Consider the following 27,695-nt stretch of genomic DNA (forward strand, 5'->3'; position numbering starts at 1 on the left):
GGGGATCAGGTTGTGATTGGGTCTCTACAGTCAGGTAGACAACTCATGCCCACACCTAGGGTAAGTCACCTTCACAATTATTAGACGCACAGAATATCATTGGCTCTCAAACTATAAGGCCCTTCGTTATATGGCCTTCTACAATTGGTTGGCACTCTGGTGCCCTTCTGGAACATTCGGCTCACTAACAGAATATAAGCTTTATCCTAGGTGTCAAGAGGTGGACTTGACCATGTCGCCCCACCCATTTAGCCCAACATCTCTCATCACCCATGCCTTCTGCCATGCAGCTTTTCTTTGAACTTGGCCTTGCAAAGTATCCTCAGCCCTGGTAATATTTGGGAGTGTGAGCACATGCTATCTTAGTTCTAGACCCACATGCCCACTATTCTATTTCCATCAATAGCCCACGTGACATGAGACTGTAAATCAGCCCATTTTCTAGGATTTAATTGTAATTCATGAACAAACTTGGCCCTCATGGTGTTCTTTCTTTGCACCTTAACAAGGGATGACTCAGCTTCTCGTGTTCACTGTTTCACAAGGACAGATAACCTGTTCTTGGCTGATCCATCCTTTGACACCAAGCCAGACAGTCCTTCTCGGTTCTCCCATGATTCCAGCTGCTTCTGTGCTGCAACACAGCTTTCAGCCATCTTCTCCATGGGCTTAAGCTTACTAAAGTTGTGACACTGATGTCCAGTTTCTATATAAGGGCGCTTTGCCTGCCGTCTATTCACTATGTATAGCTAGCTTCTATGATTACTTGGTCTACTTGAGTTGCTGCATCTGTACAGTTATTAAACGGCTTGCATTTTCTGCAGTGCTCTTCACATATGCAATCTTCACTCTTCACTACATATGAAAGTTTACTTGATTCTTTACTTCGTCATCGGTTTCTATAAGGTCCATACACTCTCTTCTTCAGCCAGTCTTCTCAGTGTGTCACTCTCTTGTGACGTCACCAACTTCTCTTTCTATCATTCTTCATATTCCTTTGGGGACCACTTCCAAGAGATTGTCATCTCTTCGGAATACATCAGATAGGGTTTTCTTAGTGGATACATTTTCTCGAAGACTCTCTGTGGAATATTCACAGTCACCGGTGTCAAGCATGGCACGATCTCAGGCTTACAGCATATAGGTGTGAAGGGGGTGGGACTTCCGGCTACACTTGGCTGCTCCTCTACACTCCCTCCACCCCCACGGTTGATTCATCGACCACACTTTCACTTTCACCAATCTCCACATTCTGATGTCTTCTTTTGAAGAAGTGCTTCTTCGGTGTCCAGATCTTCACTACTCCCTTCAGAGATCCTGCTGATTTTACAAGTTCATCCACACTCCCGGTCATGTAGCTGCACTGTCCATTCGGATTACAATAGACCCATCGTTTTATATACTTCCTGTGATTCTTCAGATGCAGGAACTTTGTTCCCTCAGGTGCTAAGATTCTGGGCTCTATATATTTTCTGATATCTTGATGATATTGCAGCAGTCTGGCTAAGCAACCTGAATGGAACAGCATCAAAAGCTTCTATTGATTTCGCTGAGAATTAGTTCTCCCTCTTTGTTCGATTGAGAAATTTGAGCACTCTTCTTCTTAAATGGGTATCTGCTTTCAGAAGTTCACCAATGTTCAGGTCACTCTGTGGAATCTCTAATGGTGGAATGTGAATGGGCACCAAGGAGCACATCCCTCCACAGTCCTTGGGCAGATTCATGTAGGCTCTGGACTCACAGGCCCAATAATGATCCATCAGAACTGCTGTTCCTTCCTTCATGCCTGGTATATCAAAAATTCGGCCACACTGGAGATTCTCTTCAACTTTCCTCGTCCTGTTATTTCTGAAACATAAGGACACACTCTTCAGGGGTAGTATCTGCATTGGTCCTCCTTTACCGTCGATCCATGTCAACAATCTTGCAATCTTTGGCCATAGATCCTTGCATTCCTTTTCTCCGTTTTCCACAACTGCCTCCCACTGTCTGGTTAATGCTTCTGCTTTGAACACAACTAGTCCTTCAACCCATCCTCCATGAGTAAGCACTGTTGCTTTGATTTGTAGTTGACCTCTCTCCCAGCATTCACGCATTTCTTTTCCATTCTTATCTTTGCATTGAAGAATCTTGCTTTCTTCCATCTTAATTCCTGCTCCATGTATTCCAGGATGTTCATATCTTGTTACTTGATGCTTCATTTCTGGCTTCTCTCTTGTCTTTAAGTCTTGCACATAATTGTCTTCTCTTTGATTTGTCGCTTTATTCATACACACTATGGATGCTTTTCTGCCTTGGAACTGTCCTCTTGTCATGCAAATTGTGAGATGTGTCAGGTAATGCGCTCTTTTCACTGATACTTCTGTGGCTATTAATATTTTAGAGGTTCCCATAGCATAGGGTACCAGGGAACACACGTAGCAGCTCAACTTAGATACTCTCTCTCCAACCTTTCTCATGTGCTAATGCCACGTTATTACCCAAATGTACTGCATTATCTAGATATGTGTTTATCCCACCATTATCGTCTTCTGCATTTCTCTTATGTCTCCCAGGTACAAAGTAAGTGCTTGCATAGTAGTCAAGAAGTATATCAGAAAGAGTTATCTGCTTGGGGAAAACCACAGGAGCCTCTACCTTAGTGGAAGTAACAAATCAAGAGCAATTCTTGTAGTAGGAGAAATAATAGTCTCTATCTTGACAGGAGCATCAATATAATAGGGAATGCTGAACAGGAGAAACAGAAAGACACAAAGTATGGTTGCACATACATATATCACAAACCAACAAATTAACCCCCACCCATTTGCGGCATCCTGGACTTGGTCGAGCTTGGTCATTCCCTAAATTTGTACTTGCTTCAACATTCCTCATTTTGACTACAACTATTTAAGGACAAAAATCACTTTTACTCCGATAGATGAAATATTTCATCTATTATTGCTGTAAGCAGTCTTCTGATTACAGTGCCATTCTTAGGCTCCTGTAAAAAAGTGCGAAAATCAAGGTCGATTCTGACAAGAGCAGGAAAAACATGAACGATAAATACAAAAACAGCAAATATAAGTCTGTGGACATCACTATCTGTTAAGACCATAGATTCAACCAAATAGAAACTCTGTGAGAAACGAATCTGGAAATTGTTCGCGTTTCCAATCGTCAAATTCAAATTCAGGATCAGGCATATTTGTAATAAGTGAATACTTTCCAAAGTTCATTTTTCAAAAGATTCCTGTGACTCTCAGCAAGGGTTTGAACTCCCGCTATAATATCTAGAAGGAGTGTCCGATCGAATCACAGTCCATATGCAAGATCTGAATTTATTAATTAGTTGCTTTATTGTCCTCCTTCTTCGTCATCGATCAAGTCTGCACACGCTGAAATTCTTCTTCTTGTCGTTCAAATTAATCCAAGCTCATCTGCCTTGGACTTTCACTGCTGAGGGAATTATATTTTCAACGCAAAAGGGGTCCTTAAATCGTGGCTCGTGCCACTTCCTCGTAAAGTTTAATTAACACTGTATCACCAACAAATAGTCTAGACACTGATAATAGTTCAGAAAATCTGATTGCTGAATGGTCTTCATCTGTGTTCGGAGACTGACCCCTCTGACGCTTGAGTTGATCTGAAATGAGAGAGATGCTAGAGGTCATACATGTCAATTAATTATGCAGCATATCACCTAGACGTTTCGCAGTACTGTGGGCATCATTTCAACTCCTCGATGGAGGTGTAAGAGGCGTTCTCATTCGCCTCCCTGTTACTAGTTCATGAGGTGTGAGGTGGTGGTTCGACCCAGGCTGATTCCTTAGGCCATATAAAGCTAAGGGCAAGCAATATAGCCATCCTTTTTTCAAAGTTAGCTTGATCTTGAAAATCCTTTCTTTAAGGAGGCCATGCAGTCTCTCACATATTCCTTACAGGTGATAAGCAGAAGAAATCTTGTGCTTAATGCTCAACAATAGTCCTATCTGTTTGAATACTTCATTGCCAAATGTGGCCCATTATCGGATCTCAGAACTTCACACACACCCCATCTTGGAAAGACTTCATAGTACCGAAAACTTTGCTGCACAAGTGGTATCAGTGTGTGTACACGGACCTGCTTCGATCCACCGAGAGAAGGGACACAGCACCACCTTCAGATACCTGTATCCATTACACACCTGCAGCACATCAACATAATCGAGATGTAAATACTGAAAAGGACCAGTTCTCAGTGTATGCCCAGCAGTAAACTTCTGACACACGATGCAATTCACTACATAAAATGCAGCATGTTCTAACAGATTCGGAATGAACCAGTCTTCCGCAATCGTAGCAGCAAGACGCTCCCTAGTCACATGCACAAGGTAATGCAGCTGTCTAGTGCAATCTTTAATAATGCTACTGGCATCACTGCCCCCACCACAACCGCCCTGTCTTCCATCAGAATATAGGGGAGTATCTTTCGTAGTCATCATAATGCAAAGTGGACTGTTTTCACTTTTGCTCCTACTTGAGTCTCACTATTCAGATTCTCCTGTCAGCAGCAGCCTACATTTTTAACTTTTTTTGCATATTGCAATTGTTCCCCTAGAATCAGTGGAGGAGAACTTTGTCTTTCTGATCGCTTTTTGTTCTTTGGACTGAACAGTATGATTTCCGTTTTTGCTGCATTTAATTGTAAATGGTTGTTATTCATCCATTCATTAAGTTCCTTCATACATTGGTTAATTCTCTCAAAAACCTCTTCACTGTTTTGAAGCTCAATATAAAGCTGCGTATCATCTGCATATGAATGGAATAGCAGACCATATTTCCTGAAATCCTAAAGACAGGACGGAAATAATGGTTAAAAATGAGAGGTGACAAGGAGGGACACTCTGGGACCCCACATTCAAGTTACACCATTTGTGAGATGAAACCGTTCAATATAACCCTCCGAGTTCTGTCTTTAAGAAATTACTCAAACCATTTCACAACCTTTTCAGAGGCTTTTCCCACCTGCCCGATCCGTTCTGCAATTATCTGATGGTTTACAGTATCAAAGGCGGCGGAGAGATCCAAGATCAGTAGCACTGTAGATCCCCCCCCTATCTGCGACCTCCATTAAATCATCATGTAGGGCTAGAAGAGCTACGCTGTTTGAGCTTGGGCATGTGCTTTGGCAATGTCTTACATAAATGCATCAGTGAGTGTCTCCCATTGTGACAAGTCGCAATTGACTGTCAATACTTACCAGACCTTTAGAAAGTACCTTCACGAATTTTAAAAGAACAAATATGAGCACGCACCAACCATCGCGACTCAGACCTCTATCTTTTCAATTATCTCTGGATTGGTACCAACCACTTTGCTAGATAAATAGTGTAACTCTTTCACTTTATCTCACTTCTTTCACAACTTTTCTATCGCTCTGCGACACCTCAATTCAACACATATCACAAAAAGACAGACTGGTCGACTTTGCATATAAATAAAAAAAACATGGTGATCACCCTTTATCCTATGACCTCTAATTAATACTCTGATCACAGAGTTTAACTCATCTCCTTATGCGTACCTGTTCACACGTAGCCTAGCGACTCCGACTGGAGTGTGAGACGACATCTTCTGGACCCCCTTGGGTCAGGATTCTCGGGCACTAGTTCTCTATCTCTCTCTTGACACAATATTTCCTGTTACTCCCGTTACTTTAAAATTTCTACATACTGTTTTTCTGGTTTGATTCATGTATATTGTTATTGCTTCTACTGTTCCATGTTTGATGTATTCTTGTTGTTAAACTGTAAAGTGCTTTGGATTAAAGCGCTATATAAAAACAATTACTAGCCTACTTAAAAAATGCAATCTATTAGTATCTAAAATTGATGTTCAATCTTTGCTAATTCATGCTAGTTTAAGAAAAAGTTGTAGTTTCATCTGTACTCCATGTTCTGTGCCTCAACTTAATAACGTGCCCATTGGGAAATGTGCTCCAAGCACAGATATTTCAGTGCCAAAGGGCAAACACCGAGGGAAAAACCATATCTTTCATGCATTCATGTATCAGAAAAAAGGTTTAAACAGAGTAGGCAACACCCACGCTCGTACCATGTGCCCTCCTGTCCAACCTCCTTTTCCATATATCTCTGGTAGGGCATCTCATGTTGATCCGATTGTTATTGTTGACAACTATCCTCTTGGGAAAAACCCAGTTACTCTTGGAAAAAACGGTCCCTCGATGGCTTTGAAAATGACAAAAGCCAAAAAACCCAAAAAGACAAAATTAGTTCAATCGGTAGCAGTCACTCCTTCAGAAGACCGACAAATGACACTACCAAAAGAATGGGTGAAAAAACCAAAAACGAAAGGATTTCAAAATAAAAATGCCCTGCCTATCAATATTGAACATGGGTTAGACACAGACAAACAATGTCCGTTTGTGGCGGCCCTTCAGCTAACTCAAATTGCGGCTGTTGAATCGCGCGATCCGTTAAACAGAGGAGCAATCCTGAAATTATTTCATGAGATTGTTCCGCTTCGGGTCATAACATCGGATGACATCCAGCTTGTTGATCAAATTGAGCTAATTAACCATTATTCATCGAACGTGTGCTTTAAAAAAGATGCAACCCTAAATTATGTGCTTGGTTTTGAAGAGAATTTGCTAAAATTGGGTTATATTGCACAGGCAGTTGAGATACCGATTATTAAACATCTTGCAATCATACCAGGCAGCTCTGTAACTCAAGCTGCCAGGAAACGGGACTTAACCCCTGCTAATCTAGGACCAATCCCTAACCGGAATAAGACTGGAGCAATTGATAAGATAGAACCAGTGCAGTTACCAACAGATGACTCGTTATCAATTGAGTCCATCCCGGAAGGGTATTGGCAATGGTTGCCTCTATCCTTCAAGGATAATTTTTCCAGGAAACGAGAATGACAAAAGTCATTGGAATTCCTTTATTCCTGGAATACAAGAGGGTTCACACACATGTTCTATGTTGATGGTCTTTTGGCCAATATTGACATTTTCCACATTGTTGTCCTCCAAGAAACATGGATAACAGCTGAGATTCAAATTGACAATCGTCAGACCGTACATGAAGTCGCCACCAAAGGACTGTTGGGTCGACATAAAGGGGGTCTACTCATATCGGTAAAGAGCCCGTGGACAATTGAAAAGCTTCCTCAATCTTCACCCTATACTGCTAAAATCAAGAAAGGAGAAATAACCATGATCATTGTTAACATTTATGATCCACCAAAAATGCTACTAATTTCAGAAAACATCAGTACCATTGATGCTATTCTAAAAAAATATTCAAACAAATTTCCGTTCTTATTAATGGGAGATTTTAATGCCAAAATCGATGTGCTTAAACACGTTGAGCAACTGGTCGATGATAATTTTAAAATCGAGTCCCATTAAAAAAATATCCAACCGCCAAGGGAAAAAGTGGCATAGTCTGCTACAAGCCCATAACATGATACATCTCAAAGGCACTACCATGAGCGATCAAAATGTGGCTCCGACGCGGGTTGAAGGTTTGACAGCAGTTACTATTGATTACATATTTGCCAACGCCCGTGGAATGCCTTTTGTAAATGACATGGGTGTCGTTTGTCGTGATGAAAGCGACCACCTGCCATTATGTCTTGGCATCAATTCACAGATTATGAACCATATATCCCCTCGTTATGCAAACAATGGCCAGATATTGCTAAATGAAGGTCAGAATCGAGTTTTAACAAAACCTCATAACATTGAACAAACCAAACGAAAGGCCCGAGAATTGCTACCTGCTTTTATTCAATCGCATATCTTGAGTCCATATTCTAATGCTCAGCTAATTGATAATTTTTCCACTGTCATGGGGAACATACCCGTAGAGAAAAGAGCTTATAAATCTGTTACGGAGAGAGTCAATATACCAAGACCTGTCCGTAACAATAACAATCAAATAATCCAACTTGAGAAAAAGAAACTTCGTAAAAATATTGGTTCAATCGGAAAGGGGGGTGATACAGCCTACCACAATATCATCCCAGATCCGCAACTTGAAGAAAACCTATCAGCATTGGCTATAATCTCAAACTGAATCTAGAGTTAAACCTCTGGAAGAAGATAGCGAGGTTGCCATTGGGGGGTGATGGAAATGCGATATGGCATCTCATAGCCAAAAACAAAAAAAGAGATTTTACCATAAACTGCATTAGTGAAGAAACATGGGCAGAACATATTGCCTCGACAATAGGCAGGAGCGATACTGTTTCTGAAGCTATACCGATCCCTGAGTCTTCCTGGGTGTGCACGGCTTCGGTTTTAGATATTATAACCATAATCGAAAACCTAAAATCATCGCGGGCGGCTATCTAATTTAGCGCTCAAAAGTGATCCTCCATTATGGGGTGCTGCCTTGCACATCTTATTCACCCACATTGGTATACATGGAGAACTACCACCATCCTGGAAAGCTAGTAATATCTTGACAGTGCATAAGAAGGGAGCCTGGGATAATCCTACTAACTTTAGAAGGCTTGCGATGCTTGACTCAGCATCTAAAGTTTTTTCCAGGGTCCTCCTATATGAGCTAAACTCATGGATTAGTTCCAACAGGATTCTTCCACTAAATCAGATTGGTTTTCGTCCTAAATCAAGCACCTTACACAATCTGTTAATACTAAGTTCTGCCATTGAACATTCTTGGGAGCAGCGGAATCTTGATGTTTATTGTGCTTTTATTGATTTTTCCACTGCTTTCGATACGATATGCAGGAATCAGCTCTGGCGTAAACTGACAGCATGGGGGATTCCGAGTGGCTTGCTGCGCATGCTGATGTTACTCCATGCAGATACATTGGCGAGCGTTCGTCTGAATGCCTTGGGTAAACTATCCAAATCAATGCCCTCTAAACGTGGTGTAAAACAAGGATGCATGGTCTCTGCAACACTTTTCAACCTGTATCTAGCCAATATGATTGTCTCTTTCAACATCCATGCTGCAAATCCCATCAAAATAAAGAATATGACTATTGGCTGGTTAGCATACGCAGACGATCTCTTACTCCTTGACTATAACCCAGCCGGGTTACAAATCATGTTAAATGCCCTAGCTAAATATGTGTCTAATAATGGTCTCACTATTAATAATCATAAAAGCAAAATCATGGTTTTCACCAAGAAGTCAAGGCCGAAACGCTTTAACTGGTCCTTATCTGATGCCCCATTAGAACAAGTTTCGTCCTATAAATATTTAGGGATTGTTATCGATGAGAAGCTGAAGTGGGACCTGCAATTGGTTGAAATAAAACTGAAATGTGAGACCTCTACAAATGCATTAAGTGCATTTATTGGTAGGAACAATGGCTACAGTGCAGCAGCAGTTTTATCTATATATAAATCCAAAATAATTGCCATAATGTCCTACGCAATAGATATTTGGGGTCATAAATTCCAAATTGAACTAATTCGGCTTGAAGCCAAATTATTGAGGCGTCTGCTCCGACTACCCAAAAACATAAGCATTCAATATTTGTACCTTGAATTTGATCTAAAGGGCATATGGAATATCTACCTATCACATTGTGTGTTGTTCTTTCAGCGTTTAACCAGTGTCCTAACTGATACAATAATGGTGCCTTACACACAAGCATTTTTAGCCTTGGATGCCTCTAAACCAGTTGGCATAATTGGTATTTTGAAAAGCACTCATAGCCAGTGGCTTAACGCAGAAGGAGATTCAATTGACACAGGTAACATTAAATTGTGGCTTAAAAAGAAATTGGCTATATTGGCTTTCCATCATAATATGAACCACCTTGAATCTTTAACATCTGCCAAAGATTTTTGCCAATACAGACGAGTACGTGTAGCCACTCCGAGATATATATTGGCATATCCAAGCCCTAATATATTTCGGGTCTATCTTTTGTTGAAATTCAATACATCTGTGGCATTATCACCTAAAGGTTGGTTGAATAAAACTGAATACAACCATACATATTGTAGATTATGTGGCAATTTACTAGAAGAATCACTGTTTCACCTATTAATTACATGTGAAAGCTTAAACTGTCTCCGTCTGCAATATTTTAAATCATACACCAATGCTGTCAGCATATCTGATTTTCCTCGATTATGGTATGAATTTCTACAAGGCAATGACATTAATTTGATCTATTCTATTGTTAGATTTTATATGCACATTGTTGAGATTTTTAAATGTTTATACTGAGATTAGCTGTAAAACGACGCAATGTATCCTAAGCTGTCAGCAATCATTTGTACTATTTATTGGTTAATTGTAATGAGCATGTGTTTTTTTTTAAATCAAATTTTATACAAAGCTTTGTGCTATATGTATATTCAATAAATTTTCAAAAACAATAAATACAAACACAATACAAATACAAAATCATCACAACCCGTCCCCTTAGTTTGCCATTCCCCTCAGTCTCCTCACCATTCGATCATTTGACTCAAGACCCTCAGTATCGTCTCCTCCTCCAACCGAACACTTTCGCCTTCTGCTCGCAAAACGCCTGTGTAAACCAAGTAGGGATTTCGTCTGCCCACCGTCTCGGTTCGGCTTGCAAGATTTGTATTCGGCTGCTCGCTCTCCACAGGAAACCCTGCGATCTTCCGGCTAGATGGCGGAGGATGTCCGATCGTCTGAAATACTGGAGCTCAACTTAATCGATGGGTCAGTACCATCCTACCACTGCTATCACATGAGTTTATGGCCCTTAATAGGTAGCGTGTTGTACAGTAGATGGGATGCTGAATAACTCTTACACCAAATAACCAAACCAACTCAGGAAGAAGGCAAAGTCATTTTACTGTTTTAATATCAATTGCCTAAAACAAGAAGTTGCAACAGACATCAACGGATGCTGCACAGCATTATTGTTCTCTGCTCAACTCATATTTAATAAATACACTTTTATAGCAGAAACCCATCATACGTAACGTCATACTACGTGGAAAATAAGAAAAGCTTACAGGGTTGTGATAGGCTCATGGGGAACATCTAAGTATACTTTCTATAGGGGATCGGGTTGTGATTGGATCTCTACAGTCAGGTGGATAACTCATGCCCACCCTTACTGCAAGTTATCTTCACAATTATTAGATACACAATATATCATGGGCTCTCAAACTTTAAGGCCCTTCTTTAAATGGCCTTCTACAATTGGTTGGCACGCTCGTGCCCTTCTGGAACATCCAGCTCCCTAGCAGCACATAAGTTTAATCCCAGGTGTCAGAAGGTGGACTTGACTGTGTCTCCCCACCCAATTAGCCCAACATCTCACATCACATATACCTTCTGCCATGCAGCTTGTCTTTGAACTTGTCCTTGCAAAGTATCCTCAGCCATGGGAATATATGGGAGTGTGAGCACACACTTTCATAGTTCTAGAGCCGCATGCCCACTCTTATATTTCCATCCATAGCCCATGTGACAGGAGACCGTAAATCGGGCCATTTTCTAGTATTTCATTAACAAACTTGGCACTCATGCTGTTCTCTCTTTGCACCTTAACAAGGGATGATTCCGCTTCTCACGTTTACTGCTCTTCAGGGATAGATAACCAGTTCTTGGCTGCTCCATCCTTTGACACCAAGCCAGACAGTCCTTCTCGGTTCTTCCATGAGTCCAGCTGCTTCTGTGCTACGACACAGTTTTCAGCCATATTTTTCATGGGCTTAAGCTTACTAAATTTGTGACACTGATGTCCAGTTTCTATATAATGGCGGCTTCACCTGCAGTCTATTCACTATGTACAGCTAACTTATTTGATTGCTTAGTCTACTTGCGTTGCTGCATCTGTACAGTTATTAAACTGAATTGCATTTTCTGCAGTGCTAATCACACGTGCAATCTTTTTTTTGCATATGAAAGTTGACTTGATTCTTTACTTCGTCATCTGATTCTATAAGGTCCGTACACTCTCGTCTTCAGCCAGTCTTCTCAATACGTCCCTCTCTTGTGACGTCACCAACTTCCCTTTCTTTCATTCTTCATATTCCTTCGGGAACCTCTTCCAAGAGATTGTCATCTCTTCGGGGATACATTAGATAGGGTTTTCTTGGTGGATACCTTTTCTCGAAGACTCTCCGCGGAATAGTCACAGTCACCGGTGTCAAGCATGGCACGAACTCTGGCTTCCAGCATATAGGTGTGAAGGGGGCTGGACTTCCCGTAGGGGCACTTGGCTACTCTTCTACAGTTTCAAAATGCACAGAATGAGAATCAGAATATACAAGGAGGATGTTACCAAGGGGGACTAGCCAGGCGGGCTCCACCTGTATGTTGGAGTTGCGGGATGACAGGTACATTGCATGCGTATGTGGGAGCCAAGGGTATGCACAGAATGGCCAATTCTCAAGAGGGGGGGGGCAGCTTATCCTCCACCACACAGCACACAAACTAGGGAATGGTTTGCCCAAGATCATACAGTGTATCAGACACAAGTGCCGCAAATGCAACAGACACAGCAACCAGAGAAAGTGCAAATGAACCCACAAGGGCAGTCATTGCACACCCCCCTGCAGAGACAACAGTATGCAAACACGGGACAACTACTGACACCTAGAATAGGAGGTGCCACTGTGGTAGGAGGAAATCCTTTCACAGGTACGGGTGTATTCCTGGACCCACAATAGGACACCTCACAGGTTGACTTGATGTGTTCAGTACTATCTGTGACATCTGACCCACAAGAGGAACCAAGGGTCGATGTGACAATAGGAGGCAAATCTTTTTCCTTTTTAGTAGACACTGGGGCTACTCATTCAAGTATACGAGAGGGAAAATATCCAATGTCGGGAATTGCCATGAATGGGTTCTCTGGATTTACGAGTCGAGTTCCTTTTAATGATGAATTACCAGTCTCTATAGGAGAGTGTGACATGTCTGTTCCATTTTTGTATTCACGACAGACACCAGCTAACATTTTGGGAAGAGGTTTGATGACAGAACATAATATGACAATTTCATTTACTGACAAAGGAATAGTAAATGAAATGTGATTGAATTTATACTCACGTTCACAGGGAAAGTGGCTCTGCAGGGCGTTTTAGTAGAGCCATAGGTTTTCCTTTACTGGGTGAGCATTCTATTGACATGGCTAGGGTACAGGTTGACTGACATTACTGACGATGACATCTTTGGAGAAGACCCAACAGATGATGACGTAGTGTTCTCTTTATGAGCATTACATAATGTATTAGAATAGAGAAAAGGGAGATCCCGCAGAAAATGGCAATAATGAGACAGCGTCCAGCATTTCTTGAAGACGTGGAGAGGGTGCCCAGCATCCTATGGACTACAGGCCCTTATGACGTAGGATTATAAAAGGGAATTGGGGAAGTCAAAATATAGCTGAAGCCAGGGGCAATTTTACCTCGAGCAAGACAGTACCTGATGTCTTGAGAGGCTGATGAGGGTATATTTGAGACCATTTCAGCACTGATGAAACAAGGCATTGTGGTACCATCAGTATCATGATGTAATACTGTGGTCTATCCTATCAAAAAATCAAAAAGGAGGGTCGTGGATATTCATACAAGACATGAGACCGATTAACCAGATTGTAGAGGCAGAGTTTCCTTTAGTTCCTAACCCGGCGACGATACTATGCAGTATGCCAGTGGAAGCTCGATATTTTGGGGTGATCGATTAAAAAAATGTGTTTTCATCAATCCCGTTGCATAAAGACTCAGAAGACTTGACTTCCTTTACGTTCCACCAAACTCGTCTGAAACACACTCGTTTGCCTAAAGGGTACTGTGAGTCCCCATCAATCTTTAGCAGAGTCCTCCAGATTGACTTAGGGAATATTGATTTAAAGAGTACAGTGATACAATACATAGATGACATTTTAATTTGTAGTGCCACAGAGAATGAGTGCAGGCAAGACTTGATTCAGTTGATGATCATCTTAGCAGACAAAGGATATAAGGTAGACAAGGAGAAACTACAGTCTTGTCAAGAAGAGGGGTTATACATAGGACAGTTTATTTTACATGAGTGATAAAAAAGGTGACACCTGAAAGAGCTGAGGCAATTATGAAAACAGCAAAACCAAACAAGGTGAAACAAATGCAACCATTTTTGGGGCTATGTAATTATGTTAGAGCATGGGTGTTTCACTAAAGTATGTACGCAAGACCTCTCTTGCAGGCTTTAAAGAAAGCACAAGTGAATAAAGTAACAATAGAATGAACGGAGGAGATGGAGGAAGGGTTTGAGGAGTTGAAAAAAGCAATCTGTACAGAACCTGTTTTGGGAATCCACAATTATGCTGAAGAATTTTTCTTATTCTCGCACACCAATGGGTTACTCATGACAGCAGTGCTTACACAGAGAACTACATTAGGGTTCAAGCCTCTAGCATATTACAGTGGGATTGTAGACCCCGTTATGAAGAGACACTATCCTTGTGAACAATCATTGGCTGTCGCCGCGTTCACAATTGAGAAGTCTACAACTATTGTTATGGGCTGCTCTGTGACTCTCTTCATGGAGCATGCTTTGTTTGCCATTTTAGATAAACCCAAAGATACATTAACATCTCAGAGAGCTTCTGCTTATGAAGTAATGATTTTGAACCCAATAATTAAAATTGTCAGATGTAAAATAGTGAATCCTGCCACATTCGTAGCTGAGCCAGTAGCAGAAGGCGATCATGTGCATGACTGTGCTAATTATGTTGCGTTTTATGATGATAAACCACTTGTGAAAGAAAATGCTTTGTCAGGAGGGGAAATTCTCTTTATTGATGGTTCTTCGAAAATTTATCAGACTAGTGGGGAAAGAAATGCTGGCACAGCTGTAGTGAGGCACAAATTAAATGGGAGATTTGAAGTTGTAGCAAGTGCAAGGCTACCGTCTCACTTTTCAGCGCAAGCAGCAGAATTGGTAGCGCTTATTGTTGCGCTCGAAAAAAACACGAAGGGCAAGAAGTGAAATTGTATAGCGACTCCGCCTACGTAACATCAACCGTACACAAAGGGCTAGCATGTTGAAAAAGGAGGGTCTACCGCCATGCGGATGGCACTCCAGTGCAACATGCTCTGATTACTTACCGGTAATTTCATTACTCTTAGTCCTACTCTTCCTCGTCACAGTACTTAATTCATGAGGCCCCTGCCTCCGACACAGGACCTTCTTCTATTTCTTTAAATTCCTATAACTCCTCCCCCACATCCATTTCACTCAGTTTTCATATTACCAAACCAGAGCATGGGACCTTGCCCGCAGGGAGGGTGAGGAGGATCGTCAGTACTGTGACGAGGAAGAGTAGGACTAGGAGTAATAAAGATTGTCGGTAAGTAATCAGAGCATTACCTCCATATCACCTCTTCCTCGTCCCAGTACTTACTTCATGAGGTATACCAAAGCAGCAACGGGGAAAAGGTCCCAATGAGACACAGAGCTAAAAACAGTGCAGCAAACACACCCACAATAACTCTTAATTCACATCCCCACAGAAAAGATTCCAACCACGAAGGAACCAACCACCCCCACCCCCGAGTGGGAGAAACCCAACCCATAGCGGTTGACGAAAATGCCTAGACCAGCCAAGGCGGCAGCCATACAAATCTCTTGCAGAGAAAAACCCTCCTTGCAACGGCCCAGGAAGCCGCCAAACCCCTGGCGGACCGCCCCTGATTGTGCGCAGGCACAGGCAGGCCAGAAGCCACATAGGCCCACAACCCGGAACCACCGGAAAATGGAAACCAAAGATGCGTTATGCCCAGCCCCAGCCGGACCACAAGCAATCAGAAAACGATCAGATTGGTGGAAAAAAGCAAACCTAGCCAAATACTGCAACACATCCCGCCGGACAGAATGTTAAGCCAACCCACCTCCTTATGCATTCTCGGATCATGAAAGAAGTCAGGGAGAACCAGATCCTGGGAAGTGTGAAAACCGAGATACAACTTAAGGGAGGAACTTCGGAGCACACCTCAGCACCACTGAGTCTGGCAGCAGCCTCAGGAAAGGAGGATGACATAAGAGTGCCCCAATCTCCCCTAGCCTACGGGCAGAAGCGAGGGCAATAAGAAAGCAGATTTCAGTGTAAGATGTTTGATATCAATCTCGGAAAAAGGGCTCAAAAGGAGGCCCTTGAAGGAACCGTAACACAAGAGGGAGATCCCAAGGGAGGAAGCCCTTTATCAGCACTAGGACGGGTAGAAGAAAAACCCTGGAGCAACTTCCCACCAACACCTCCCCATCCAAGTGACCATCCCCTCAAAAGGAATTTCATGGAGGCCCACTGAGAGCGAAGCCTGGAAAAAAACTGCAAGGCCCCCGTCAAAAGCCCTTCTGGAGGAATCGAAGGATATCAGGGAGGCCAGAACGCAGGGGAGGGATCCCAGACCGGCTATACCAGTCTCGGAAATGGCTCCAATGCCTGCCAAACACCTTCAGAGTGGAGGGTCTAAGAGCATCCATTATGTACTCAACTACAAGATCTGAGAACCCCTGAGATATCAACCTAAACTGAGCAATAGCCACACTGCCCATTGCATCCGGTGGAATTCCAACCGCAGATCTCCTTGAAGGGGACACGGCCACCTCGGAACCAGCCAAGGTTCCTAGGACCAATGCTCCAACAGAGAGGGGAGCCAACTCCGGCGGGACTAGAACTGAGCTAACAACAACACAGTCACCCTGGACACTCTGATGCGCCAAACCACCCGGGGCAGAAGGGGAATAGGTGGAAAGGCATAAAGGAAAAACCCCAAGGCCACAGTACAGATAGGGCGTCCATCCCCCATTCCCCCCCGGCCTGAAACCAAGAGCAGAAGAGGGGAACTTCTGCTGAGGCCGGGGATGCAAACAGGTCTAGAACCGGGGACCCCAATCTGACACAGGTCACCACAAAGACCTGGGCCAACAGGACCAGTTCCGTAGAGGAGTGAAAACCGGCATCTGAGAAGATCCGCTTGAACAATGTCCACCCTTCTGATACGTGAGGCCACCAGAGACACCAGATGAGATTCCTCCCAGGTGCCTATCAGCGCTGCCAGAGCATTCAAGGAGCGGCCGGAACCCCTTTTGCAGCTGACATATGCCAAGGCCGTTGTATTGTCCGATCGGATCAAAACTGCTGACCGTCCAGCAACTCCTTGTAGTACACCAGAGCTTGGACAATGGCACAACTCTCGCCAATTGGATGATCGCCAGCTCTCCCCAGATCTCACAACCCTTGAGCTGAGAGGACCCCCAATGTAGAACCTTTCTGCTGGCGTCGGTAATAAGAGAGGCGACAGGAGGAAGGACTATGCACACCTCAGCCTGTAGACCTGAAACCCCCCGCGACCATAGCAGGGAGACTCGCAGCGCTGGGGCAACTGAAAACAAAACTACGAAAGCCGAGACGTCGGGAGCCAGTGGGAGAGAGTATAAGACACCAGGGGACGTAACCAAAGACGGGCTCAAGGAACCGGAAAACATGCAAGACGCCACGTGCCCCGTAACTTCAGCAACAGGCAAGCCGAGACATACTGCCTTCTGAAAACCCAGCCCAGACCAGCCAGCAAGCGCCCCCCCCTACACAACATCCAGAGTACGCTCTCCCCAGACGTCCAGACAAGCAGTGCAGGGTCTTGAGACCCATAAGCAGGTGAGACATCCTAGAAGGCATAGGGACCAGGAACACCCCCCCCCCCCCCAAGTAGAAAACTTGACCCTGAACAGGGAGAGGAACGGACAAGACGGTAACCCACAACAACCGTTCGGAGAGAACGGATCCCATGGCCAACTACTTGGACCGTGAGTTGGGTACCAAAGTCCTAACCATGCAAACCTGGACAGGAGGAGACAGGAACGGCAAATGATACCCCCCCTCCGGAAGGAGCCCATTACCCAGGAAGCCAAACCCCACCGGTCCCATACACCTCCGAGAAGATAGAGACGAGGAGCCAGGGAAAACCGCCAGTCACTGCACTTGCACCAGAGGAAAATCTCAGCTCACAAAAATATCCTACTTATCAAAAGGAAGACACAGGACAGCCCAGAAGTCCAGCAGACCATGGCCCCCTGGCGTCAAAAGGGCAGAGTACTGTCACAAAGCGGGGCAAAGCAATCCATCCCGGATAGCAGACATCAAAGGCAACCCCCCACCTGGGGTATGCCTACACTGGAAAAACCCACTGAAGTGACATCCCCCTTCACCGGCACCAGGGGCCCTGAGAACCCCTCTAAGCACAGACATGTGCCACCATGTGCCATATCACTTCACACAAGTCTGAGAGGAGGCGTGAAAGCAAAACTTCGCCACTGGAGGACCTAGGCCCTAAAAGAAGAGACACAGGGAACCCTCTGAACGGCCATTACTTCCATGATTCATAATTCCATGCCGTACAAGGGAAAAGAAAATCATCTCCTTTGACCTTCCCTTGTGAAGTTCAGAGGAAGAGGACAGGACAAGGAGTCTGCGTCCATAGCTAGCACAGACCCAAACACACCACTAACTCGCCACATGACTGAGAGGTGGCTTGAGCCCTGTATCCAGTAGCTGGTAGCCCCAAGCTCTAAATTTTTCCAATGCATCGGTCTAGGAAGGATGAAGGGGCGAGTCAGCACCGTAGAGACTCGAACCCGAAGTGTAGACTAAGCCAGGCCGGTACCCTTCCGGCCGCTTGCAGACATGCCCAAATCTGCGCCGTTTTCACAGGCTGCACGCAAAGAATGCAGCCAACATCCGGTGCATCCTGGGCTGCGTGTGTCTGAGGAGCGGGTGGTATGTGACATGCCTGTGACAGAACAGAGCCCGCACACTTTCAAATACTCTCTGCCACAGTCACCCCATGACAAGAAGCAGAGAGGCCTCACAACAAAAGGGAAGACTTAGCCCATACTGCCAAGTGCTTGCCATCATTTCCAATAAAGATGTGTACACAAAGCACGAGGAAACGGCATGTTGAAAGAGTCAAGATGGCCATACCAGCAGGAGAGGGGAAAAATATCAAGCACAGTCCTCCCCTCTCCTTACCTTCCCCCAGAGAATGCAGCTAACATCCGGTGCATCCTGAGCTGTGTGTGTCTGAGGAGCAGGTGATGTGTGACATGCCTGCGACAGAACAGAGCCCCCGCACTTTCAAAGACTCTCTGCCACTGTCACCCCACGACAAGAAGCAGAGAGGCCACACAACAAAAGGGAAGGCTAGCCCATACTGCCAAGTGCTTGCCATGATTTCCAATAAAGATGTGTACACAGAGCACGAGGAAAGGGCCTGTTGAATCAAGATGGCCAAAAACAGGAGGAGAGGGGAAAAACATCAAGCCCAGTCCTCCCCTCTCCTTACCTTCCCCCGGGCCGTGCAGGACCCGGGACACAATGCTGGGAGCAAAGAACCGAGCGAGGCAATCCCGCTCAACTGTGACCCCAAGCCCCGCAGGTGGCCCAGGAGCAGCGCCGCTCCTGAGGGAGCCGAGGGCCCCGCCACACAGCCCCCCACAGGGGGGGCCAGCAAGCGGTGATCCCCAGTGCCCCGCACCGGGAAGAAAAAGTCCAACCCCTGCCAGAGGCAGGAAAAACTCAAACTGAGTGAAATGGATGTGGGGGAGGAATTATAGGAATTTAAAGAAATAGAAGAAGGTCCTGTGTTGGAGGCATGGGCCTCATGAAGTAAGTACTGGGACGAGGAAGAGTGGAGGTAATGCATCCTTATTGGACAGGCTTATTAAGGCACTACAACTCCCAGTGGCCATAGCGGTCGTTAAATGTGCAGCTCATACTAAGCAAATGGATTTTATTTCTTGCGGGAATGAAGCCACAGACATAGAAGCCAAAAGGGTTGCATATTCTCTAGATATTTCAAGTTTTGATACTCCAAGAGCGAGGGAGAAAGTGGTCACGACCATGACAATGCAAGCAGGGATTAATAATTTGCCAAAAGCCCAACTAATGGAGATTCAAGGAAGTGCACTGCAGGAAGAGCAGGAATTATGGAAGCGATGGGGGTGTTCTTTATCCCCCACAGAAGCATTATGGGGACAGAATAGCAATTGAAAGCTGGTGATGCCAGTAGCATTATTAAAGATTGCACTAGAACAGCTGCATTACCCTGCGCATGTAACTAGGAAAAGCATTGCTGCGACGATTTCAGAACACTGGTTCATTCCAAATGTGTTAGAACATGTTGCATTTTTTTTTATAGTGAACTACATTGTGTTTCAAATGTACTGATGGGCATACACTGAGAATGATTAGAGGAGTTATTCCTCAACCAAGTGGTCCTTTTCAGCATTTACATGTTGATTATGTTGATATGCTGCAAGTATGTAACAGATATAGGTATCGGATAGTGGTAGTGTGTCCCTTCTCTAGGTGGATCGAGGCAGGTCCGTGCACACACCCAGGTACCACTTGCGCAGCAATGATTTTAGTATGTGAAGTCTGGGATGGGTTGTGTGTGAAGGGTTGAGATCCGACAATGGGCCCCATTTTGTTAATGAGATATTTGAACACATAGGGCTTCTATTGAATATTAAACACAGGTTTTCTTCTGCTTATCACCTGCAAGCAAACGGATAAAATGTGAGAGACTCAACGGCCTCCTTAAAGAAAGGATTGCCAAAATCAAACTGACTTTGATGAAGAGAGGACTATTCTGCCTGCCCTTAGCTTTATATGCCCTACGGAATCAGCCTTGTTCAGACCACCTCCTCACCCCACATGAATTAATGACTGGAAGGCGAATGAGAATGCCTCGTACACCTCCATCAAGGAGTAGAAGTGATGCTGAGAGTACAGCTCGATGTTTTCTGAGTTGTATGCTTCATCCAATATTTCCATAATTGCTTCCGTCATTCTTTGTAGATAATGGATGTATGGTTCCAGAACAAGTCCATTATACATAAGAGGTTTCATTTGTTCCTTCATTTTAGTCATTAGAGAGTCTAAGGATCATCCATTGAATAAATGGGTCTAAATTAGTGATGCTCAAAATTTCTGTTCTAACTAATGTTAGTGGGCCTGCTTGTGGATGACCCTCCCCTTCCGTCACTGCAGAATTAAAGCAAATTGCGAAATCTTTAAGGGTAGGTTTTGATAGGAGCCAAGTTTTTTGGAAGCAAAGGATGTTGAATGCAACCCAGTTTATGTCTCCTTCTGTTGTTAAGCCGTGTGTGTTTCATGAGCCAAGTGGCAAGTGCTTTCTTCTCCCCTTATCTTACAGCTAGCCCCTACCTGTGTTTGCTAAAATGTTGGGAGCCATGCCCACGAGACTTCCTATTGGGTTTGGTTTTTTGATTCCACACACCTCACGACCCTCTCAGATCCTTGACAGTTTATTTTCACAGTTATGTTCAAGAAGGATCCCTGGTTTCCCCACCCCATGATTTTTCACCCGGGAGGGCAGAAGTATTTTAGGGAGAGTGTACAGAAAATGGTGCGCTCACGATGTCTTAGATTCATTGTTTCCTCCTTTGCTGGACAGGCTACTGCAGTCGGTAAGATCTTGTCACTGTCCAAGGTTTCATTGTAATGTCGAAGCCCAACATTTGTAAACTCGTAGCAGCTGTTAACACAAGTTCTTTGACAAGAGTTGAAGAAAGATGCACAAAGACCAGGTCCAAATGATCTTCTTGGGCAGATTCTATCACTGCTATGTCTTCGCTCTTTACTTGACGCAAGGCCAGAACACAGTGAAATAGCATCATAACGCTGTATCTGTTCAAGATCAAGCAGACATCTTGGTCTACAACGCATTTCAATCTCAGACAGTGGAGTGCATCTCTCCTTGGTGGTCTTGACTCAAGAGATCCCTCGAACCGGTGTGTAAGTTTATAGCAAGTTTTAGTCTTTTCCGCTGTTTTGTTTCTCATCAGTTGGAGAGCACTTACTCGCTTCTCTGCCGTTACTTTCGAAGAGTACAAGTTTATGTCTTGCCAAGACAATTGTGTTTTGCCGTTAGGTACACTGGTTTGTTTCTGATCTGGGATTGGAGTATCCAGTGCCCTGCAGCAAATGACTCTTCGGTTGCTTGTGTTGGGCTCTCACAGTTTTCCTCTGCCCAATATTTCTTTTCAGCTAGAACTCTTGTATCTGCTAAGGTCAAGAATAGGGGTCATTGCCTGGTTACATTTGCTGAGGAACCTGCTACTCACAGTGATGGGACTGGGTTTCTTGAAATGGGTATCACGGTCCCTTCATCTTTTCAGTGTCTCCCGGGATACACGGGGGCACTGCAGCGCCCTCGTCCTCACGTTCCTCCTCTATGGAGTAAGCAGAAAGGTTCAGCAGAATGCTTGCGATGTTGTTTTCCATTGGCTCCTCTTGCACGGTCAGAGTATGATGAGCGAAATGCTTTTGTGTTAGCTGTTTAGGCTGATTAGAGTAGCCTAATGAGGCTTTATCTTTTCAACCGGAGGAAACAATAATTCTCTTTAAAATTCTCGAGTCCTTGGATGTAACCATGGCTGTGTTTTTTGAAGTTTTTGCCAAAACGAGTTGTGTAATTCCACTTTTCCTTCTTTGGGCAAACACTGGATACATTTCTATGTTAGTGGTTTTCTTATGGGTATCGGCCACTGCGTGGTCCTCCTCAACATTAATCGAGGCATGTGGATTTGAGCTTAAATTGACTTGATGCTCTTCTCAGGACAGATTTATCATACAAGCAGCCTCACCTTGGGGCCTGATGGCCACAATGTTACCTAATCCATTTCCAGGCACCAATTGAGCATGACTTTTTGATTTCTACACCTTGGTGGACGGTTCTCTCTAGAAGACACGTGAGCTGTTCTCAGGGGCTCATTAGATGACACCAAATCGGATGTATCAAGCTCTGTTGTCAGCTTTCCAATGCCCCTCGTAGTCCTGGTACGATACTCATCCAGGTATCATTTCGAGTTATGTAGCCTTCTAGGAAAATCATTTTGGAATGCATCATGACAAACAGGGTGTTTTGACTTTTGAGAGTATCGTCGATCGATTCGTACAATTTCATGGAAGGTGCAATGGTCATGGTTAGCATTGATATAGTTTTAAAAGTATCACGGTCTTCTTTATGCGTAGGTACAGCGTTTACTTTCCTAAAATCTCCCAACTTTACTCGCCTCTGCCTGGTATCAGGGGAGCTGGTCGCGGTTGAGGTGGAAGTGGAATCCTGTCTCTCCAACAAGTTATTTACTGTCCTGCTTCATTCCTTCTCTCCTCTGTGGCATCCGGAGCCTTTGACCACTGTAATTCACTGCCTAACTCCGTTAGGTTTGATCTCAGCACTTCCCTTTTAGATACAGAGTGGCTTTCAGGGGCCAGAGGGGCAGTTTCGAGATTTTCACTGCTATCTTCGTTTGTCGTTCCCACCTTAATTCTACATGTGTTCATAGAATTGGGGGCACCCGAATCGATCAGATCAATAATTTTCCTTTACTCTCACAAAATCTCTCATTCTGTCTGTCAGAGCTGATGCCCTTTTCAAGTATGGAGTTTGCTGCGTATCTTCCCCTAGGGTCTGTTGATGGGAGCTAGTTTTCCCCAAACCACCAGCCATTGAGTTCACATTAAGCCCAAGTTGCCCTTTTAAGTGGTCCACTTTGGTCAATTTTCTCCTCCTCGTGTGCTCTTGGTGACCATTTTGGGATGGAGAGGGGATTTCTTGTGATGGTTCAATTCCCTTTGTGCCCTCTATGGATTTTTGCGTCCATTAGATTACCGGAGCCCCTCTCTCCTCTCCCTAAGCCAAAAAATTATGGCCAGGCCTTGTTCAAAATGTCAAGTTTTGAAGGGAGACTCGGTCCGATACGGTTCCTTCACCAAAAGGGGTTGCCTTAGGACCCTGCAAAATAGTTTTTTTCTGTTCCTCGATGCAGTGTTAAGGTTTCTCCTGGCTTCTCTCCCAGCTAAATGATCTTCGCGGCAGTAATACTTGGCGAAGAGCTTGACAGGTTGCCAGAGTCAGAGTCGGGTGTCGGAGGCGGTGGTGACTGAATATTCCCACACTCTACATCTCCAAACATTGGTTTTTGCTTTTGCCCTGGAGAGAGATTATGACAGCAGTAGGACAAAGGGGCTGATTAGTTAGTAAAATCCCTTCCTCACTCATGTGAGGTAATGGACTGTTTAATGTTGGCACAGGCACTCTGGGCCTTTCCAGTGTGTCATGAATGAGAGGTGTGACCACATGTGGGTTTATCTGACTACAGCAGGTGGTATCAATTTCCGGTGCCAGCGCTGCTGGGGTTGGAGTCAAAGTTATTAATGGGATGGCAGAGTCAACATATTTATCAACACCAACACCCCATTAGTTTAAGCTAATACAAGAGGTATATTTACTATAAACATACCCGCCGTCCAAACGCTGTCCCTCTCAGCTCTGTATGTCGTGTGTGAGCGGGAACTTCTTAGGCACCAAGAACTTTCATCTAGATTGGCAGCGTCTGGGCCGTCCGCACTCTATTTTCTTCTCCCCATATCGCAGGAGGACTCAGTCACTCACTCGTTGGCAGTTGACTGGCAAATGACTGGACTCTGCTGCAGGACTCAGCGCAGATGGTTAATAAAGGAATTAAAGGCACAGTAGCAAAGCGAGGCAGGCAAAAACACATCCTCCACAGCAGCAGCTTCTACCACAAGCCTTCTCTCGAGCTGTCTCTTATGGCGACTGGCAAATGACTGGATTTTGCTGGAGGACTCTGTGGCTCCCGATGGTTAATAAAGGTACAGTAGGAAAGCGAGACAAAAAAAACACGCCCTCCACAGCAGCAGCACTTAAGCACCACGTTTAAGCCAAAACGAGTGCAGTAAGGTGGGAGATGGGATGCATGTGAGGAGGGACACACAGCTTATGGGGGTGTTTTGGTTATTTCCCACCCAGTGACTTCCCAAGCCCACGCTAATCCCTCCTGCCACTCCCGCCCTCTACCTGGCCAACCCCCACCCACCCCCAAACCCTCTTAGTTGCCTGGGTTGGTGAAAACAGCACATTTAATTTTGGCGGGTAGAGCCCATTAAAGTGAGACCTACCAAAAGCGTGTGAGTTGAGAGATATAGCCTCCTGAGATTTCATTTAGCTAGCTCCAAAAAGCAATAACATCAAACTTTGTTCTGTATGGAGCCGTTAGTGCTATTTCTAAGCAGTGTCAATGGCTTTCTTTCAGTTGTAAATATACTACTAGTGTAATAAAAATGTCTTACCAAGTGTTCCTTCAGCCACTTTATTTATAAGCAGGGTGTGTATCCTTGTACTGAAGTTCTGGCTTGTGTATAGGATGGGCATTCTCCATGCATTGCTATCAATCACATGCAGTTACTCATACAAGCTTCACAACTCATGCGCTTTGGGTGGGTGTCTACAGCTAAGTTCATGCACTTGTCAAGTCGCTTACACTCCTAGACACTTAAAGGGCGTCTCACTCACCAAAAAAAAATACAAACAATCAACTCTATTCACCTGCGATGGGGATATAAAAGGTTGAGCGTTATGCAGCTCATACCATTTTCCAGCTGTTGACATTGCCCATGCCATGCCTACACAAAAGTGTAAACCGTTAGCTTTGCCTATATTTGCTTACCATGAGTTGCGGGCGGCAATGGCTTGACTACTTTGTGTGGTGTTAGTGAGCAGCAGAAATCGCAGCGTGTTTGATTTTCAAATGTAGGCAGCTCTGCATTCTACTTGATTGTTTTTATATTCTTTCCTTTAGTAGTTTGCAAATAGGTGTTGCTCTCTTTCCCGCCAGGCAAGGAAATGGCCCGTTAGACTGCTTCCTCGTTTTTTACATTAATTTCGTTAAAACACTGCTAGACGTCAATTGCCCTGTGTTGGAACCTCGGTGCAAGGTATCGCTAACAGCCAGGTCGGCAGTTGAACCTGGAACAATGAAAGCACTAGTCCTTCTCCATTTTTCCCGAAGTACAGACTGTGGGCTAGCGTTACTTTCCATGTTATGCCCCAGAAGTTTCACCTGAGAACTACAAGTCCCATGAGCGGTCGGACAGGCTGGGGGAATAAGAGGAACCTCGGCGAGATAGGAATACTGCACTAGCACGAAAGGATCAGGTAGGAGGTAATAGGCAGAGATGATGCTCGTGAAACATTCGTGAGAAAGAGGGTATTGAAACTACAGAATACTGACAGTCTGGGAAATCCTTGGGTTACACAGAACCACGGTCTCTTCTGTGAGTGGTTTAAACTTCCCCGCATAGCAACCTGTCAGTTCGGGTACTTTACACCCGCCCTAAAGGTCAGTCACTTCCGTGCCGGCTACCAGAGCGAGCCAATGGGAAGGCTCAGAGCTCAACCAATAGAAGCTGGTTGTGAGCCCTGCTGCCCGCGGAGGAAGAGGGGGGAGAAGGAGGAGAAGGAGCTCACTCAGTTGAGGGGAAATAACACGAGCTACACACTGCCGAAAAAAAAAAAAAAAAAACGACGACCTGTACAACAGCTAGTCAAATGTAAGACAGAAGAGTTAAGAACATTGATCGGAAACGACTGTATGCCAAAAGACAGAGAATGCAAAGAACGTTGCTTATCATAAACGACTGCGGGCAACTGAGCGAGAATTCCAGGCTGGAGGCAGCGCAGAAGCTGCGAGGCTATTTTTGCAAAAACAGTGCCAGCGATTGCTCTGTTTACTCGACTGTGTGCGGTTCGCAGCAATAAAAGCGGGAGAGTCAATTAATCGTAAAGTACAGACGGAGAAGGAATTGTAATTGGTGAAACAACAAAGTTATACAAAAGATCTATCTTCCAGATATCAGGCGGCAGAAGTGACTGACGCAAGCGGAGAGCAGGTAATTAACACAGCTGCTTTTCATGCCTGCCGTCTGCGGCATTGCCAATGTCATGGAACTGTCTGAATTATCTATCGAACTCTGATAGTCTAATTCTCATTCATGACTCCCTGAACTACTTGACTTGTTTCGCTGTTTCGCTGTACTTTTGAATAGCTCCTAACTTACTGTCTCTGAACTCTTACCTACCTGGTTCTCACACGTGAATTGTATGACAAGATTATTTACCAGTAATTTAATTAGCAGTTAGCAATTTTTTTCTTTGTTTAATAATTTTTATTAAGCAAGTTAATTTACATTTGAAACAGGCATACGATAAAGAACATTTTGTATACAATAATAAGCTAAAACAGTTAAATTGCAAATTGATAGAGTACAGGGGAATAGACTGAACAAGATACAATAGAGGGTATACATATGGGGGTTGATAATGTTTAAGCATAGTAATTTTGATGCTACATGGTTGAACATCATTATTCAGTATTATCGAGGTATTGAATAAAAACATTACATTTTTTGTTGAATGTATGTAAACGATCTACAGTAAAGGCGTGACATTTTTCAATACAGTGGATGGAGGAAATGGAGTTCCACCAAGTATTGAAGGACAAATTAGAGGCATTTTTCCAATCAAAAGTAATATTATGGTAAGCAATGCTAATGAATAAATTAAATAAGGTAAGCGATTCAATCAGTTGCATGTAGGGATTGACAATAGTGGCAAGCATAATTAAGCAATAAGCCCCAAGCCGCTGGGGCATTACCGAGTCGGGGAATGCCCCCGCGGCTCAGGGCTTATTGTATTTCTATTTATTTAGTTTATATAGCGCTTTACACCAAAGCGCTGCACATTTTAACAATGGGATACATATAACAGTTAAGATTATAACCGTAACAGAGAAAGCAATTTACAATTGAGAACCGGACCAACAAAACAATAAGTAGAGCAATTAACTTGCGGCGTT

At 44.1% G+C, this 27,695-nt stretch overlaps 1 protein-coding gene across 3 annotated transcripts in view; it reads left to right on the top strand.

Moving 5' to 3' along the window:
* SLC19A1 (solute carrier family 19 member 1) overlaps positions 1-27,695 on the top strand; it is a 405,409-nt gene that overhangs the window by 98,513 nt on the left and 279,201 nt on the right. Inside the window, exon 1 of one of the 3 annotated variants that reach the window (XM_069616069.1) lies at positions 26,152-26,730. The exons of 1 other annotated variant lie outside the window; for it this stretch is intronic. The gene's annotated coding sequence lies outside the window, so the exon portion shown is untranslated. Of the gene's footprint in view, positions 1-26,151; positions 26,731-27,695 lie in introns of those variants that run through there. One more of the 3 variants, XM_069616066.1, reaches the window with a different exon arrangement.

This window comes from Ambystoma mexicanum, chromosome 9 (genome assembly GCF_040938575.1).
Source record: "Ambystoma mexicanum isolate Mex_15411 chromosome 9, UKY_AmexF1_1, whole genome shotgun sequence".
Taxonomy (NCBI): domain Eukaryota; kingdom Metazoa; phylum Chordata; class Amphibia; order Caudata; family Ambystomatidae; genus Ambystoma; species Ambystoma mexicanum.